This window comes from Chelonia mydas, chromosome 1 (genome assembly GCF_015237465.2).
Source record: "Chelonia mydas isolate rCheMyd1 chromosome 1, rCheMyd1.pri.v2, whole genome shotgun sequence".
Lineage (NCBI taxonomy): Eukaryota > Metazoa > Chordata > Testudines > Cheloniidae > Chelonia > Chelonia mydas.
The window spans coordinates 267,459,510-267,473,913 of record NC_057849.1 but is presented as its reverse complement, the minus strand read 5'-3'; the positions used below and the strand labels follow the sequence as shown (position 1 = coordinate 267,473,913).

The 14,404-nt window shown below is 46.5% G+C and overlaps 1 long non-coding RNA gene across 1 annotated transcript; it reads right to left on the bottom strand.

Moving 5' to 3' along the window:
- Positions 1–4,513: 4,513 nt before the first annotated feature.
- On the bottom strand, positions 4,514–6,025 carry LOC122462263. The gene is made up of 3 exons (XR_006284731.1): positions 5,639–6,025; positions 5,231–5,312; positions 4,514–5,138 (listed from the first exon to the last, which is right to left on the bottom strand). It is a non-coding gene; the product is annotated as an uncharacterized LOC122462263 (long non-coding RNA).
- Between the last annotated feature and the right edge of the window lie 8,379 nt (positions 6,026–14,404).

The window sequence follows — 14,404 nt, the reverse complement described above, 5'->3', positions numbered from 1 at the left end:
TTTTGAATCGGGTTACCTACTTTTGTAAAATGGCATAATAGCAGAGCAGTGTTGTTTTAGCCATGTTGGTCCCAGGATATTAGACTACCATTCCCAGACCTGAAGACGAGCTCTGTGTGGTGTAATAGCTTGTCTCTTTCACCAACAGAAATTGGTCCAATAAGAGATATTACCTCATGCACCTTCTCTCTATAATAGCAGATCAACAGTTCTACTAAAGTTAAAGTTAAGACCAGCTTTCTGTTTAAAGCTTGACTGTTCAAAGTGCTCTAAAATCCGTACAATTAATCGAATTGCCTTGAAATTTGGTGTGGGGTAGGGTCACAGATCCAAATTTGGGGACATTTGACCAAGGGTTTGCCAAGATACAACCCCTGGGGAAAAAACAGCTTTTCGTAAAGTTGACACAGTCTTGAAATTTTTTTGCTCAGACAGAGACCAAACCAGGGTTCAGCTCATTGCACCAGGGTCTCAAACACTTGAGGGTTACCCCATCAGATTGCGTGGCATCCACCAGCCCTTTCGGGGAAATCAAATTAAAACATTGTTTGAAAAAGCATTTGCTTCTCCAGTTAGGCACACTGAGACTCACACGCCTATTCAGGTGCCTTCTGGATTATACTGAGCAACACAGCTATGCCAACCTAACCCCCTGTGTAGATGCAGCTATGTTGACCGATGAAAGTTTCCATCAATGTAGCCATCTGTGTTCAGGGAGCTAGTGTTCCTACACTGATGGAAAAAACACTTTTGTCCACATAGGCTGCATCGACACTATAGGGTTATGCCCTATATGTATCATGAAGAATCCTAGATAAATAAAATAACATACTTTTCCTATAAAAGTGCATGTGACACCATGCTGTCTGCTATGCTCTGTGTCAGTTTTCATAGACACAGCCTAAATCTTTTTGATTATTACCTAAATATAGTACCATATAAATAGCAAACCTAGGTGAGAACTACAGCTGCCTAAATAATCACCAGCTCCTGCCAACAAATATTTCTTTGTATTAAAAAACTAGGAAGTTCAATGGCAAAACCCTTCATTAAGTTTACCCAATGATAGCTCGTAGCCTTCCAGAACATCCAGTTCAGCAAAACTCAAACTTCTGAAAAATAGGAAATACAGAGTTAAGGTAAATGCCCCCACAACCTTAGCTCTGCCCTCTTTGAGTGATGCCCCATAACACACATACTCACACTCTGCCTCTTGATTGTCATGGACAGGTACTGCCTACATTTGCCCTACACTCAAACACTGAGCCTACTCCCTCTGCAACAGAATACTACCCAAGTAAAATGTAACAACCACAACCACTTTGTGCCCTTTAAATCCCCTGGACACTTTCACACAGGATACCACCTACATCTATACATTCCTATACCCATCATTAAATCCACAGACTGCTCTCATATCTCACCTCACTACTAATAGCCATGGCAAGTCCACCACAGTGCCCTGCTGCTGATACAACCTTCAACTCTGTATTAAAATGATTTGGATTGGAACATCAAGATGCACACAAACACCTGTGTCTTTTGGGAACATGCATGGAGGGATTCGGATTTCCCCATATCACGGCCAAAGCTCTTCTAAACTGCTCCAACTAATCCCTCTGTCAGAAACTGGGATGGAAACAATCAGGCCTAGTAGTCCAAGCTCATAGCAGGAGTCCAGGGTGGGGTTGGAGAGAGGCTGGAGCAGGCTAAGGTCTGGGGAGTCTGCTGTCACCATCAGGCAGGAGAGAGTTCCAAGCCCTACAGTGACATTGAGCAGACTGAGCAGCTGTTCCTCCTGTGCAATTTATATACCTGGCCTCAGTGTCACACAACCAGTTTCTGGCTTGTGGATTGGCTGGAGCCTAGCACAGGAGTGACTCACCACCTTACAGCCTCCGCCATTCGCTATGGGTACATCTAACACACTGAATGCAGATAGAGCACATGCTGATAATTCCAGGGGCTATTGCCAGCTCCAGGGGGACAGAGCTAAGGTGCCATGGGCATTTAACTCTGTATTTTCTGAAGTTTGAGTTTTGCTGAATTCAACATACTGGAAGGGCACAAGCTATCACAAGGCAACCTTAACTTTCCATTCATGAAGATTCTTTTCCCATTTGGTTAATATCTTGAACACCTCCTCAATAAGCCATCAACCCACCGGGGATTATTGAAAGACGCGGGACAGAAAATATATGAAAGCTTGAGTCTAGAAAGAAAAGTGTTGGCTAGAAATGGTTGAAATACAGCAAATTGTTTGCACAAAAAATTAATTACAATGGGTTTGTCAGGTTTTGTCAAAACTTCAAGAACACTGGGCATGTTCTGACTTAGGCAGTGACCTCGAGGCTCCGAATTGCATGTACTTATTGATAGTTAGAATATGGCTGTGGTTTGCAGTAGAAGCTCATTGCAATGGGACTGTCAGTCTTATTTTAAAAAAAGAATTACTTGTGGCACCTTAGAGACTAACAAATTTATTTGAGCATAAGCTTTCGTGAGCTACAGCTCACTTCATCGGATGCATCCAGTGAAGTGAGCTGTAGCTCACAAAAGCTTATGCTCAAATAAATTTGTTAGTCTCTAAAGTGCCACAAGTCCTCCTTTTCTTTTTGCGGATACAGACTAACACGGCTGCTACTCTGAAACCTGTCAGTCTTATTTGTTAGCATTTGACTTAAAGCACAAGTCATCTAACATAGTTAAGAACTTTGTTTCTTTGCAAAAAGCTGTTTGTTGTTGAAAACACCAACCCTTTATTTTCATTTCAAAACTTGTCACATGACACAACATTCATAGCCAGCAGATGCTTAACACCCATAACAGAAAAACACTGTATACAAGGACACAATCTCCTTAAGAGATTCATATTGTACTCTAATGAACATGTCAGGACATCCTTGCATAATAGCCTGAAGAGCTCTTCCATTAGAGAAATTAACATACCCTTGTGTAAACTGCTCTTGGGGCATTCTTCTAAGTGGTCCCCCTTGATTCACCTACTATACAATTAGACCAGTCTATAAATTCTTAACCTAAATTGAATCTATCAGCTCTTAACCACCAGGGCTTGCAGTTTTCTTGTCTCATTGACAGTTCCCTAAAAGCAGCCTGGGGTGAGAGTGTTGCCCCTTCCATATAACAGGCCTTTCTGCCTCCCCTTCCTTTCCTGTTCTTCCTTCTTTATAGCTGGGCTTGTTTTCTTCATTGGTCCAGCTGTGGCTGAATGCCCCATGCCTCCACCATTGGCAGTTCTGGCAGCTGTGGGAGTGTCTGGTCACCCTGATTGGCTGTAAGCAAGGAAGACTCTCCTCTCTCTTCTACCTGTGCTCAGTATGGGGTTTGTAAATCCCATATTAACACCTTGCTTTAAACACCACACAGATCTTCATAGGCTTGAAGAGTAGTCGCATGATCTAATGGATCGAGCAGGAGACTGGGAGCCAGAAACATGCCTTCTAATTTTAGCTCTGCCAAAGACTCCTTGTGTGGTCTTTCTTGAGCACTGAACTTCTCAGTGCCTCATCAGAAAAACAGGGGCAACAGTACTCCGATACCTCTATGGGGGTGTGGGAGGTCTAGGCTGAACAATCTTTGGAGGCGTGACAGATTTGCTTAGTTTGCAAACTTCTGTTACTCATGATGATGCATGGGACGGAAAGAACCCAGCTTGACTGTTAGATCCCAGCATGAATTTGTGGGGCTGCCAGGTAGGGACAATAAAACCAAGCATCTTTGGCCAAGAACAAGGCCTTACACACCTAAAATGCTTTAGCAGCATTGCTGTGAAACTACCTACACCGACAGGAGGTGTTCTCCCGTCACCACTGGTATTCCACCTCCCCAAGAGGCAGAATACCAATACTCCTGTCTATAAGTAACATGGTAACTTTCTACATACCCTATCTGATCAATTCCAACATTTGAGGGAATCTTCTAGGCATCCCAGCAGTGATTTTGGTGAAAAATTGAAAAACCAGAAGGGTGAAATGGGAGACATACACAGCCCCTTATATCTGGTTAGAAGACTCAGCAATCACTCTGTAATTGTATATAGAACTCAGAACCAGTTGACAGCATCCATTAACACCTTCCAGTAAAACAATACCCCCCCCCCAACAATACTCCCACAACTCAGCTCTGCCCATCATCCCAATACAGGTTAACATGTTTAACCTTGAATGACTTATCTCCCAGACAGAAAGAAGTGAGGGAGGGAGGGAATGGGACTCCATAGAGCCCCTGGCATGGAGGGAGAATGGGGAACAATGGTATGGGGGAGGAGGACACACAGAGCCCCTGGTAAGTGGAAGGGGGTTGCAGGAGTCCCAGAAATAAAGGGAGACTCTTCACCTGGGAAAGGGCAAAGGAGGGTGAAGAGGCCCTGGAGCTTCTGACCCCAGCCTGGGGAAGAGGGGACCCTGATGCAGCTGTCCCAGGCCTGGAAGGGGGGGCGGGGGTGAAGAGCCCCAGGAGAGGTAGAAGGAGTGGAGGTGAGGCTGAGGGGACAGAACTGATAGGCTGGGGATGAGTAGACATGGGGGAGGGAGGGTAAGAGATCCTGCAGCCAGGGGCCAAAATAATCTTAATAAATTTGGGAGCATTGGCAACACTATTTGTCACACACACACACACCACGCGGGGAGGGAGCAGGAGGAGTCAAAAATTAAAAGACAGCCCAAAAACACCATAGGTTTTTAATCTCATGATTTTAGGGGTCTGACACATGATTTTGAACCTTAGGGCATTGGTGATAACTGCTTTCTTAAGCACTAATTTTACTTTAAATTTATTAAAATCTGTTTCCTTGTGTTATGAAAATTCAGTAATCAGTCACCACAACAATAAAGGGTGAATTTTGAACAGAGGGACAGAGGAGCCTCCAACAGCAAACAGTGAGTAGTAATTAATCACCTTTATCAGAGGCTGCATACCCAGCACTGGTAAACAAAGACATGCATGCCAAGTAATAATGAAAACAGTGCCCATCTCATCCCAGTGACATTGGGGTAGGGTAAGTCTCTCATGACTGCTGCAGACACCAAAATGCAATTATTTCCTTAGGTCCAGGGTTGACTGTGTAGCACAGTGGAATCATCTCCCAGCTGCCATTATGGTCCGTAAGAACAAGACACCTGTTCAGATGTAGAGGAGGAGGCCATTAGTTTAAAGTGGTACATGGAAAGAGACTGACACAGACGTTGCTTTGGCAGGGGAGGAAGCAGACCTTGAGAAGTAGGAGCAAAGGTCAAAAAGTGCTGCTGAGTGCAGAATGATCCAAATCCAGGGGATCTGTCTGGCTAGCCAGGCTGAAAATCAAAGGGTTAATCTGAAAGTACGATTCTAATCGTTCTTTCAAAACGTTCTTGGGGGGTTTCTCCCATTCCTGTTACCCGCAGCCTTGAAAATACACAAACTCCAGCAACCTTCTCCCCACTTCAGTTAACAAAAATAATTCAGCTTTGCCAAAAGCTGGTATTTGCAGTGCTGAGGTTATGAAAGCGCTAAAGGCTCTGGGGTATAGGGCCCCTTTAATTGTAGGGTGCTGCAGCCTCTCATTCAATTACTTCTCAAATTGTGCGCCCACCTCTACTGGAGGGAAGTGAGAGTCTACTTCAGAAACTGAAGGACTCACCTGGAGAGTGCCTGCACCCTTGTATGCTCCTTCTTGCGGTGCAGGGAGTTCTGCTTGGCAGGGGCTCCCTGCACCCCAGTAAAAAGGGATTGGAGGCAGGCAGGCTGGCCTCAAAAAAAGCAGGGTCAGGTGATGTGGATTATGTCACTGCAGGGATTCCATCATTTCCTCTCTTCCCCCTTTAAAGGGTTAAGGGGATATTGCAACTAGCACCCTGCAGGCTGGGACAAGGAGTCCTTCCTCCATGTGCAAATGAGAAGCCCAACCACTCAGTCTGCACACTGGCTCAACGATTAAGCCCTACAGAATTACAGTAGCATCCCATAAAATGTTAGACATTGCACAAGGATGTTTAGGTGGCCTTAGATATCTGTGGTCCCAGGTACCTTAATGTAAGCTCCCTTAATCAAAAACAGATGGATTTCTTTGTTTTAAGGTGATGGAATTTCATGTCACATCATTAAGCAATTATCATTAGCAATGGACAAGCCTCAGAAAGGTTCAGCTAATTTCTAAGAAGCATTCAGAAGTGAGCTCAGAGGCTTATCTGGACCTTTCAAGATAACAAAATTGTCCTGGAAATTTAAAAGATCAGGCTTTCTAATGAAGTTTCAGTGTTCCTTGCTTCTAGTCTGGCTAGAAATAGTACAAGAAAAGCCACTCTCCTAGTACTTTGGCCTTTTCACTTTGGGTTTGGGCTAAATTCTGGCAGCACAGAGGTTCCTGGAAATGGGGAGGAAAAAAAGTGGGAGGAAGAGGGTGGCGTTTTTATAATCTCTTCTTCTACCACCCAAAAGGGTTGATTTTGAATTCAGTTTAGGTTTGGGGCAAAAGTTGAGAGGAGAAATTGTTCTTAATTTTTCCATACTGGTTCACCCCTCCCCAATGTAATTATTATATATTATAAGGCATTTATCTAGGGTTAACATGTCACAACTCTATTGTCACCTAAGGTTATTATTATTATTTTTAAAAATATCCCGACTTTGAGAATGAACATACAGCTGTTTGTCTCAGGCAGCCAGTATACTTCCATTTTGCTTCTTTCTGACTGTTCTGACTGTTCACCATGGATATTGGGAGGTCTGCTGTTCATCTTCCAGGTGATAGTCACGGCTGAAAGGTCTTATTTAGAACCATAAAGCCAGATTTATTCTGTTAATTTTTAACTGTCCACCCCACCCCAGTAAATGCCTGCCTTCCTTCCTGAAGGCCACCCATGCTAGAGTATTCCAGCAAGATCCGGTTACAGATCAGCACACAGCCCTAGCTATGCACTCACTTTACCTTCACCAAAGGGATTTTAAGATACTTAACCCCCAGACAATCTGGAAAATCTAAGTTGATCATTTACTGCTATTCAACCTGGCAAAAGATTCCACTGGGTTGGTGGTGTGCACAGGTATTTATAGCATTCGCATTCACAGGCACAATTCTTGGTGCCTCTGTATACCTATAAACAGGGTGTCGCCAGCAATTTGAAATCATTATGCACACTGCCTGATCTGCTACCCACTCCCCACTTTCACTCCTCTCTGAGGCGGATAAACCAATACAAACAATGGGTCTGATTCTTCAACCAATGAGAATCAGAAGTTATCCCTTTGTATTCAGTGAGTTTACACTGGTGTAAGTGAGGGCTGGTCTACAGAAAGTTTTTGCACCAAGTTAACTAAAACTGGTCATTAAATTGGTGCAAAAAACTGTAGGTTGACCAGCCAGCTCTCAGAGACGAAACAAGCCCGTTATAGTCACTAACGTAACAGGTGCAGTTTGATGCAGTAATTCAGCAGTGTGCTGAGAAAAGGGATGATGAAAAACAAAATAAATCACCTCTTTAATCATAAGAGCTCTAGACTCCAGGAAACAAATATTGTTTGCCATGCTCTTAACCTGCCTCCAGCTACGCATGTGATCCAGGCACGTCTATTGGGAGGGAAATAGTATTGAAATAGCTGCTAATTTCAAAGACCATATGTTGCGAATACTTTAACCTGTCTATACGCAGCCAGCGGTTACGCTGTATAGAATGTAAAGTGGGAACACCAACTCACTTAGATCCCCGCAGGTGCCCTGTCTGTCAGCCACTATCTTGGACTAAGAAAAGGAGGATTTGTGGCATCTTAGAGACTAACCAATTTATTTGAGCATAAGCTTTTGTGAGCTACAGCTCACTTCATCGGATGCATGCAGTAGAAAAAAGTTGAAGTGAGCTTTTCCTTTTCAAGTCCTCCTTTTCTTTTTGCGGCTACAGACTAGCATGGCTGTTACTCTGAAACCTATCTTGGACTAGTGGTGGTCATAGTTGTGTACTTCATGTGAACAATTCTTTCCTGCACCCTTCAGTTCCTCAGCCCCCAAGTGTTGGGTGGACACTTCCGCCATCAGTTTGGCTGACAGGCAGCCTGCTCCGATATGCTTTAAGATCTTTTTGATGCTCCAATAACTGCAGCTTCAATTTTGCTTCTTTCCGACAATTCACCAAATGGCTATCGGGAGGTCTGCTGTTCATCTTCCTGGTGATAGTCCCCAGTGGGCCTCTCTCTGCCTCAACAAAGAGTTACAGCAGCAGAGTGTTTCCCTGGCGCTTTCTCCCCTGCGATAGAGAGCAAACCAAAGACAGAGAGTGGCCAGTACGTGGAGGATAAAACTGCAAGACAGGTGTTGCCTCCCTGAACCAAGGGAGCTGCCTCCATTGAACAGGACAGAGTGCTACAGACAGATACAAGGGAAGCTGCTATGGAATCTATGGCCCCCCACCTCCCTCCTTGCTCCATTTGAGGAGAAGGGAGGAGTGGCAACTTATACCAACACAGCAGACAGGCCAAGTGACGTAAATGGAGGGAAGCCAGCCCTAGCAAGGGCCATTTCTTTCCTGTCCACCTGCCTCTTATCTGACAAAACCCCTCAATACTGCTGGGGCACTAGCCAGGAACTCTAGCATTCCTCCCCTGATGTGTCTCCTCTGGGACTCCTGTGGCTCTCTTCTTTGTGGCTGTGTCAGACCGCCAGCCCTTATCTCAGTTCCCTCTGGCCAGCTTTTCCAGGCCTCACGTGCATCCCCTGTAGCTGCTGCCAGGTCGTGTAGTGGGGTGTGGCGCTTTTCTAGTCAAAACTATGCAGTCCTGAGTCTGCTGATAGATGCCAGCACCTGAGCTGTAATATTGTAGCTCGTTAAAAATTCTAATAACTTTAGCATTTCCAAGTAGAATCTGGGCAGAACAGAGCGATTTCAACATAGCAGGTTATTACAACTTGTGAAGTCAGGCAAAATTAGTTAAATAAAGCAAGAGCAGCATTTGGTGAGAGAAATCCTGCAATTAGAAGCTAGTCTGTTCAACCAGTACCAAACAATTAGCTTTATCTGATAACTAGCTAAGCAAAGAAATGCTTTACTCTCCTGTCAACAGGCTCAAACAGACTTCACCACCTGGCCAAGCAGAGCTGCTGTGTTTTCGAACTATTTGCTCACACAAATGCTTGGAATTCTTGCTGAAGTTGTATCCCCTCAGCTATTGGAGAGCTGTTAATGTCTGCATGACGACGCTACAATATTTGGGAAAGGCTCATGTGTATCAGCTGCACGCAGTGCTGCAACCTGGCATGTGCAGTGAATGTGAAAAATATTTGGTTAGTCCTCGAACCTTGAAAAAACAGGATTTCAGACTCCTAAGAGAACAATCGCTCTATTTGTTTCTAATCCCATTGTCATGGCTGCCTTCCCCCGGACACAAAAACAAGGGAAGCTGGTGAGTGTTTGGTGTGCTCACGGAATGGAATGGAAGAAGGCACGGACACATGGTTTGGGTTTTAACTAGGCTTTATTAGTTGAATTACATCCGAAGTTCCTGTTGGGGAACAGCCCAGCACCGTTACTCACACCCCATTGATCCTTTGCCAATTCTTGCAGGCTCCCACTACTGGAGGAGTCAATTGTCACACAAGGAGGGTCTTTGGGCACCTCCACTCACCCACTAGCATCCCTCCCTGTTTCAGGGGTGGAGGGAAGAGGGGACCATAACCTCCAGAGAGCACCACCATCAAGTGCATTGCTGGGGCAGTCTCCCCAGATAATGCCCCATCCCCTAGTTCACATGAGCGCCCAGGGAGTTAGACATGATGCCCCCATCTTGTAAGGAGATGCCCTCAGAAGACCCACTGTGTTACCTTTTTGGATCTGGAGCCTAAATTAGAGAGTTCCTGCCACTAGGCATCTGCCACAAGGAGGCGCCAGCTTCAGTTTGGCTGCCTCCACCCCCATCCCTGACAGGCTACATAGAAGTTCAGCCAACCCAATACCAAGATCATCCAGGAACAAAATGGCACCTGTACCAGAGAGGTGTACTCTGTCCTCTTGTTAAAGCTCAGCCACACACTGGGCTGATAGCTGAGCCACCTCAGGACTCCAGCCACGTCAGTACTTTCCAGTTGGCCTTCCTCTGGGCCCTGTCAACCTTTTTTGTAGGTGGACTGAAATCATGTCCAATTTCCTGCTTTGCCTTCCAAATCAGTTGGAGACCCGCCCCCAGGTCATTCTCCCCTAGGTGGATAATGATGTCCGGCATGTACATGTACATAGGACTTATAGGCCCTGGATCATCCACGCCTGGACCTTTGATGCCCTACACACCCCACTGAATAGCTGCTGTTGCAGCCCCCATATGGAACGAGTGGGATCCATACTCTCCTAGAGGCAAGCCCTAGAATGACAGCCCCTTCCTACACACTCCCACAAACTGGAATTTGGTTAAGAAGGAACGGTCCTCTGGGCAGGACCCTCCCCAGGTGGCCATGGAGCCACATGTGCCTATACAGGACATAGGTCCCCCTCCCCAGATCAGTGCAGAGCAACAGCCTCGCCCACCCCAATTTTATCAAATTTTTGATCTGTGGCCCTTGAGCTGCAGAGTCCCCTCTTGCCTGAAGGGAACAACTCACTGACCCAGGAGACCCCAAATAAACCCAATGGAAAGGCTGCCTTGAAGAGTGCAGCCTCACCCCCGAATGGTAAACCCAAGGAAGAACCTCAATTAATTGCCAAGACACCTGCAAGGTCACTAGCTTCCTAATGTTGCTCCATGTCCTGACAGCTTGGGCCCAACCCTTCCACATCCTGCAGATCATGAATCCCCAATACGGATCCCGAGAACCCACAGCCCTACAGTAAAAGGCCACCCCAGATAACCAGTTAGCTGTAGCAAGACCATGAAGCATCGGATTTGGGGTTCTGGTATAGGCCAGGCCTTGGCCAGACTCTCAGCCCCCCTGAAACTCCTAAATGCTGCTGTGCAAGCTAAAAAGGTGTGCAGTGCAAGTGCTCCCTTGGCCATGGATAATGCCTTTAGCAAAAAAGATGCCATAGGGCTGCCGGCATCTATTCCAGCACTTCCTTGGCCTCCAGTGCTTGTGCTCTGAATCTGTTGACCTGCAATTAAGAGAGCATCAGCTATGTCGTTGTTAAGCCCAGGCACATGCGTGGCAGTGAAGTGAACATTGAAGTGTTCGGCAGTGTTAACTGGTAAACATCTCTAGACAGAACAGAGTGCATTGAGAGCCCTAGTTGCATTAAGGATTCCATGCTGTTGGAGTCACTCCTTCCCCTCCCTGTGAAGGGCTGCCAAGCCCCATGCTAGGAAGGGAAATCTCTCTTCCGCAGGGCAGTGGGTGAGACTTGAGATAGAAGATGTCCTGCCCTTAAATCATTCCAGCAAGAGGGGAATTCAGTGCATTCCAGGTTCTGTCAGGGAGGACAGAGGAGACAGACAAGCCTCTGTTCAGAGCAAAATGTGCACATTTCACAAAGCGCGGACCATTTGGGGCAAGTAAGACTGCATTCTCGGAGCAACTCACTCATCTTAGCACCTGATCTGCATGCTGCATGCCCACGTGAGGGCGCACAAAGAAAGAGATGGAAAATCACGGGAGCCACCAAAACACACCACTTGCCAGGCTCAGGGCCCTCATGGGGAGGGAAGAGTTGAATTTGTTGGCACTGCAATCAACCCCAGTGTTTTGTACGACATGCTCGCTTTTAAGGGTTGTCTCCTTAGCCTTGCCTACACTAGAATACCTTGCACCTTATTTTACAGCCACACTGAAGCTGCATTAGTGCTAGCAATGGTTTAAGGGCTACTGTCATTAAAGCTCAATTAATTGCTGTTTTTCATATTTAATCCATCATTCTTAAGTGTCAAGAAAAAATAAATCAATGTCCTCTTAATTTCCCTCATCAGGACACGCACAAGGTCTATGTGCCACTCCAAGCTCACTTGAGCCAATAGTACAGGGGTCAGCAACCTTTGGCACACAGCCCATCAGGGTAATCTGCTTCCTGCAGCTCCCATTGGCCATTGGGAATGGTGAACCGCAGCCACAGGGAGCTGCGGGGGGCCGTGCCTGCGGTTGGTCAATGCAAACAAAATGTCTCGCGGCCCACCAGCAGATTACTCTGACGGGCCGCGTGCCAAAGGTTGCTGACCCCTGCAATAGTAGCTGCTCTGTACAGTTAGGAAACAGTAAATGGAGGAGTTTATGAACGAAATGTGAGCATCCTGAAACAACATGCTCCCATTACAGCTTTACTGAGGACTCAGGGTTGTGTCTACATTAGCACTTTTTGCAAGAGGCAATTCAGTGTCTGGTCCACTTGCACAGTTCCTGGATCCCTAGGTTCAGCAGATGCAAGGACTCCACAAGTTTTGCATAGCTGATGATGGCACTAGATTCCCCAAAGGGAGTTTCAGAATGAACACCCCATCCCTGCACAGACTGGTGTCCAGCTCTTAAAATGATAGGGGGTCAGTAAGCCTTTTCAAAAATGATCCAATGATTTTGCATCTCTGTTGTCTGTGAATTGCTATTAAACAGATCCCTACACCATCCTGATAACATGAGAGAATTGTACTGTCTTCAGTCACATAATTTGGTAGGGTGCAGAAAGTGGACTCCACATTACAGCTTTTAAATCAATCAAGTGGTAAAATCCTCCTTTCCACTATTTACAAAATGAATCACAACTAAGGTCTTCTTCCCAGTGGGTCAAATTCAGAGGAAAGTCTGAGGTGATGTAACTTATAGCTCCTTCTGGGCCCTCAGCCTGTTATATCAGATTTGACCAGGTCTACATGAGAAAAGCTTCACTAGTATAGCAATGCTGGCAAACGCTCCTAGTGTAGATGCAGCTTAATCCAGAAGAAAAGTGCTTTTGCCAGTTACCAGAGCAACATAAGTTACACTAGCAAAATCATTTTTGTCCTGCTCTAACTGTGTCTAACTAAGTGTGCTGGGGCGCACTTGCCCTGCACTGGATGGGGAAGTGTTAATCCTACATTGTGGGTTGAGGAAGCCACACCCCCTTTACTCTCCTGGGCATGCTCCAGGTGCACTGGTATAAAAAGGAGCAGCTTAGCTCAGGATTGACTGCCAGGAAGGAAGGGTGGGCTCTACTGGCTTGAGCTGAGGCTCAGCTGAAACCAGAAGCCTAGAGATGCTGTAATCCAGGCAGATGCTAAGGTACCTACAGAGACCCTGCTGCATCAGGAGTTGCCAGGGACAGCACAGACCAGGGTACCTGGAGACAGCAAAGACACCCAGACTGCAGTAATGGGAACTATGGTGGGAAGCAGCCTAGGGGAATTAGATAGTGACCCGGTTAGTGAACTGGAGTTATGAGTCAGCGTGTTATGGTTGGGATCCCACTGCTGACTCAGTGGCATGTGCTCCTGCCACTACCAGAGTGCTGGGCTGGGGCCCAGTGGAGAGGGAGGGCCTGGACTGCCCCTGCCCCCGCCCCCCCCCCCCAGGGCTGCCACCCCCCTCCTTGTGTGTGGTGGCCCCCTTCCTGACTGACTTTAGCCACTAGACCTCACTGCCCTATGGAGAAGTGCAAATCTATGGACTTGGGCTGCTAGGCCTTACAACTCTGCTAATGGGGGAAATTTATTGATGGTGACCAGTGGGCCACACTGCCTTGCAAACCAGGGTAAATTTATTGACTTTGGCCACTAGGCCTTGCTGCCCTGCTGAGAAAGATGGATCTCTGGCTGCTAGGCCTGACTGTCCTGTCTTCCTAGGGCAAATGTACTGATTGTGGCTACTAGCTCTTTCTGCCCTGCTAAGAGGGGTTAACCTATTGACTTTGGCCATTGGGCTGCACCACCCAGCTAGAAGAGGTGAATACATTGACCCTAGCCATTAGGCATCATTGCCCTATCACGAAGGATGAATCTGTGGCCTCTAGCTGCTAGGTCTTACTGCCCTGTCTTCCTGGGGCGAATGTACTGATTGGGGCTACTAGGCCTTACTACCCTGGTAAGAGGGACAAAACTATTGATGCTGGCCATAGGGCTGCATTGCCCTGTCCCATTAGGGCAAACTTACTGACTGTAGCCACTGGACCTTACTGCCCTGCTGACTGGGGCCAATTTAGTGACTCTGGCCATTGGGCTGCATTCCCCTGCTAAGAAGGGCAAGTATATAGACTGGGGGTAGGCATGTGATGGGGTGCACTTGCCCTGCACTGGACGGGGCTTTCCCCAACCCTATCACACTAGGGCTTTTGCAGGTCTAGAAATGTCATTTAAAAAAATCACACCCCAACAGACATTGCTATTCTAGCAAAAGTTTCGTAGTAGACCTCGCTTTTGACTCTGTTTCTCTTAGGGTATGTCTACCCTGCAATTAAAAACCTGTTGCTGGCCTGTGCCAGCTGACTTGGGCTTGTGGGGCTCAGGCTAAGGGGCTGTTTAATTATGGTGTAGATGTTCA